Source organism: Ornithorhynchus anatinus, chromosome 1, assembly GCF_004115215.2.
Source record: "Ornithorhynchus anatinus isolate Pmale09 chromosome 1, mOrnAna1.pri.v4, whole genome shotgun sequence".
Taxonomy (NCBI): domain Eukaryota; kingdom Metazoa; phylum Chordata; class Mammalia; order Monotremata; family Ornithorhynchidae; genus Ornithorhynchus; species Ornithorhynchus anatinus.
The window spans coordinates 136007411-136012797 of NC_041728.1; positions in this window are offsets into that span (position 1 = coordinate 136007411).

Below are 5387 nucleotides of genomic sequence, written 5' to 3' on the forward strand. Positions count from 1 at the left end.
TGCCCAAATTATACATTCCAAGTGCTTAGTACAGTGGTCTGCACACAGTAAGCGCTCAGTAAATACGATTGAATGAATGAATGAATGAAAAGCACTTATGTACATATCTTCCCATTTCTATTGCTTCCTCCTCTCAGTAATATATTTTAGGGTGGGCCTCCCAACTGGATTGTGAACTCCTTGAGGGCAGAGATCACGTCTACGTATTCTATCCTACCCTCCCAAGTGCTCGGTTTATTGCTCTTCACAGAGTAAGTGCTCAGTAAATACTATTGATTGATTCATGGCAGAAAACATAGACATGTAAACAGTCCCTTCCGTCAAGGGTCAGACCACGTGGACACACTGCAAATATTAAAAAAATGAAAGTCCAGAATCATGAAGACATGAAGATAAGGACAACATCTGTCTCCAAAATACCAGGATGGCCCAGTGGAAAGAACCTAGGACTGGGACTCAGAATACCTGGGTTCTAATCAAAACTCACTCGTGCTGGGCAGCAGCGGCATGGGAGAGAGTCAAGGGTGGATTCTCAAGTTTACTTCGTGGAAGGCGGCAACGGTAAACTATTTCCATATTTTTACCAAGAAAACTCTCTGGATCCACTACCAGAACGATTGCGGACGGAGGTGGGGCGTTCTGGGAGAGATGTGTCCGTGGCGTCGCTGCGGGTCGGACACGACGCGACAGCAAAAGACGAGACAAATCCCAGATCCACCATTTGCCGCTGTGTACCCTTGGGCAAGTCACTTTCCTTCTCCGTGCCTCAGTTACCATGTCTGAAAAATGGGGATGAAGACTGTGAGTCCCAAATGGGATATGGACTGTGTCCAACTTGATTAGCTTGTATCTACCCCAGTGCTTAGTATGGTGCCGGGTACATAGTAAACATTTAACAAATGACCTTTTTTAAAAAAAAGAATATGCAGAATATTTGGCAGGTGTCCATCAGGTAAGGTAACTGGAAACATGAGTTTAAAAATATTTAAAACTTTATTTGACAAGTGGAATTATTTTAAAACCTACTAAGGAGCTGTGGAATCTCAGGATCATAATTTCAACAGAGTTCCCATTTATATTAAAATGTAATGAGCCCATCTGGTTTCTGTCAAAAGCTGCACTGCCTAAGTAAAGGAAGTTTATTCAAAGCTCACAGTCTAAAAGGGGAGGGAGAATGGGCGTTTAATCTCCATTTTATAGATGAGAAAATGGAGGCCCAGAGAAGTTAAATAATCTGCCTTAAGTCACCCAGCAGGCAAAAGACGGAACCCGGAGGAAAACCAGATCTCCTGACAGCCAGGCCCTGCTCTTTCCACTAGGCCTCGCTGCTTCGCTAGGTATGTAGCCAATCTTATAAACCTTATATCTCCCCAAGTGCCTAGAACATAGTAAACAATGAATAAATGTCATTATTATGATGATTATTAGTTGAGCCTATCCTATCCATCGATGGTATTTATGGGGCAATTACTGTGTGCAGAGGAGTTGGGTGCTCTCCGAACTCCTTCTCCCCTCCCTGCCCAACCTCTTTCCCACAAGATTTTATTAATAATAATAATAATAATAACGTTGGTATTTGTTAAGTGCTTACTATGTGCAGAGCACTGTTCTAAGCTCTGGGGGAGATACAGGGTCATCGGGTTGTCCCACGTGAGGCTCACAGTTAATCCCCATTTTACAGATGAGGTAACTGAGGCCCAGAGAAGTGAAGTGACTTGCCCACAGTCACGCAGCTGACAAGTGGCAGAGCCAGGATTTGAACCCATGACCTCTGACTCCCAAGCCCAGGCTCTTTCCACTGAGCCACACTGTATTCTGGCCCTAATATGGGATCCAAGTTTCACCCAGGGCTTGACCCCTAGGTCGTAGCGTGGCTTAGTGGATAGAGCACGTGCGTGGCTAATTCCGCACTTGTCGGCTGTGTGATCTTGATTGGGTCACTGCACTTCTCTGTGCCTCAGTTACCTCATCTGTAAAATGGGGATCGAGACTGTGAGCCCATGTGGGACCGGGACCGCATCCAACCTGATTTGCTTGTATCCACCCCAGTGCCTGGCATGTAGAAAACGCTTAACAAATACCACAATTATTAGAGCTCAACCCTGTGGGACTAGAGAATGGAAAGGACAATGAAAAATGAGCTGGGCAGGGAATGTGCATATATCTATAATTCTATTTATTTATAATGACGCTACTGAGGGCTGTTTACTTGTTTTGATGTCTGTCTCCCCTCTTCTAGACTCTGAGCCCATTATGGGAGGGGATTGTCTTTATTTGTTGCTGAATTGTACTTCCCAAGAGCTTAGTAAGTGGCTCAGTGGAAAGAGCCCGGGCTTTGGAGTCAGAGATCATGAGTTCGAATCCCAGCTCTGCCACCTGTCAGCTGTGTGACTGTGGGCAAGTCACTTCACTTCTCTGGGCCTCAGTTACCTCACCTGTAAAATGGGGATTATGACTGTGAGCCCACGTGGGACAACCTGATTCCCCTGTGTCTACCCCAGCGCCTAGAACAGTGTGCTCTGCGCATAGTAAGCGCTTAACAAATACCAACATTATTATTAGTACAGTGTTCTCCACACAGTAAGCGCTCAATAAATACCATTGAGTGAATGAATGAATTATAAGTGGGAGACTGCAAGCTCACTGTGGGCAGGGAATGTGTTGACCTAACGGGTGGATTGTATTCTCCTAGTAGGGTGCTCTGCACACAGTAAGCGCTCAGTAAATACCATGGATGATGGTGATGGTGAGAATCGGGATCTTTTCGCTTCTTCTTTAACACCCAAACAAGAAACCAGCTCTGGTCGGGGAAGGGAAGGACGACTTAACAGACGCTCTGTGTCCTAACAGACGAGTGCTGTCTTTTGGGCGCAGAGTAACTAACTTACTGCTTGCTACCTTGGTTTGGAAAGACTCACTCCACTAGTGGAGGCGATGAGGTATTAATGAATTAAACATTTCCATCGTTTTTCTAGAAGCCTTGATCCGAGGCCCAAATCGACGCTTCCCAGCCCGAGGTCACGGAGAAACCTATAAGGCTTAATTTATGTCAGAGGGAATAGGCCTGGGCAAATGCAACTTTTCAGAAAAATAGAAGCTCCTTCTTGGAAAGAGAAGGGCACGTGAAAGCTCTCTTCATAAGAAACCGCAAGCCAATTACGTGCGCCACAGAGGATGACGTGTCATAGGCAGGCTGCCCGACTTGGGCAACTGAAATTCTTTATATACAGACCTGTCAAATGTAATATATTCAGTTACATTTCACCCAGGCTGCTGCTTGTCTCGTGTTGGATTATCTTCCAGCTCGAGTCCCTGGGGAAACTATACCACGCTGTAAAAATGGCAATCACGGGACTCACGTTAGAAAAATCTTAGTTGCTGCCTTTTAATGGGAAGCAGCGTGGCTCAGTGGAAAGAGCCCGGGCTTGGGAGTCAGAGGTCATGGGTTCGAATTCCTGCTCTGCCACTTGGCAGCTGTGTGACTGTGGGCAAGTCACTGCTGTGTGCCTCAGTTACCTCATCTGTAAAAATGGGGATTAAGACTGTGAGCCTCACATGGGACAACCTGATGACCCTGTATCTCCCCCAGCGTTTAGAACAGTGCTCTGCACATAGTAAGCGCTTAACAAATACCAACATTATTATTATTAATGACTATCAAATTGTAAATCTCAGAACAATCTTCGTTTGGACTCTCTAGGAGCAGCAGATTTCTCAACAGGCCCCAAAGACCTGGGCCTAGCCAGGAGAGTTTAGGGGCAGGGGGCCTTCTTAATTTGATTTTTCAAAAGGATGAACCAAATCAAAGGCTGCAAACTGGAAACTATAGATTTAAAGCTTGTTGTGGGCAGGGAATGTATCTACCTACTCTGTTCTACTGTACTCTCCCTAGCACGTGGCTTAGTGGATAGTGAACGAGCCTGGGAGTCAGAAGGACCTGGGTTCTAATTCCCGCTCCACCACTTTTCTGCTGTGTGACCTTGGTCAAGTCACTTCACTTCTTTGGGCCTCTGTTCCCACATCTGTAAAATGGGGATCAAGACTGTGAGCCCTATGTGGGACAGGGACTGTGTCCAACCCATTGACCTTGTATCCACCCCAGCTCTTAGTTCAGTGCCTGACACATAGTAAGGGCTTAACAAATACCATAATTACTATTATTATTATTATTATTGTTATTAAGCACTCAATTCCATGCTCTGCACACAGTAAGTGCTCAATAAATGCCACTGATTGATTGATTGAGTGATAGGCGGTGAGGCAGGCAGAAGTCGAAGCTGCAGCCCTCTCAGATCTCCCTTCCCTTTCGCCATCGTGAGGAGAACCCCCCAGTCTCCAGGAGGAGAGCGGGCAGAAGCCCCGTACCCGTCGTCACACCGTGAGGATTATTTTAGCTGCTGATTTAGTTGGCTCCCTGCCTAAATCAATCGATAGGTCAGTGCTAGGCACTGTTCTAAGCACTGGGATAGATGCAAAATAATCAGGCTATTCAATAATCAGTCCCTATCCCACATAGGACTCACAGTCTTAACCCCCCATTTTACAGACGAGGGAACTGAGGCACAGAGAAGTTAAGCGACTTTGCCCAAGGTCACACAGCAGATGAGTAGCGGAGTGGGGATTAGAACCCAGGTCCTTCTGACTCCTAAGCCCGTGCTCTATCCATTAGGCCATGCTGCTTTTATATTGCGTGTTTACTGTGTGCAGAGCACTGTACTAAGAGCTTGGGAGAGTACAGTACAACAGAGATGGTAGACACATTCCTTGCCGATAATGCCTGAAGAAGTGAGGAACCCCAGGATTCTTCCCTCCACCAAGAAAGGATGACTTTTCCAAGTAAATTCATAGACAGGGTGAAGGTGTGTAGACGGGGAACACGGGTCTTGATACAGCAGTATATTAATGCTATTTTTGGGGCACCTACAATGTGTAGAGTAGTGAAATAAGTGCTTGGCAAAATACAAGCCCTCAGTTTGTGGGGTGAGTATCAGAGTCCTTAAGGAATAAGCTCGTTATGGGCACGGAATGTATCTGCTAACTCTGTTGTATTGAGCTCTCCCAAGTGCTTAGTATGCTGGTCTGCTCAATAAATAAGTATTAAATAAAAATAAATAGTAAGTGCTCAATAAATACCATTGATGATGCTGCTGATGATATAGTCAACCCAGAGAAGAGGGTGGATGGGTAAATGAGGGTTTTGTCAGGGACGGCCTCTTGGAGGAGATGCGTAGTGGATAGGGCGCGGGCCTGGGAGTCAGAAGGTTTTGAGTTCTAATCCCATCTCCACCACTGGTCTGCTGTGTGACCTTGGGCAAGTCGCTTCACTTCTCTGGGACTCAGTCACCTCATCTGTTAAATGGGGATTGAGACTGGGCACCCCATGGGGA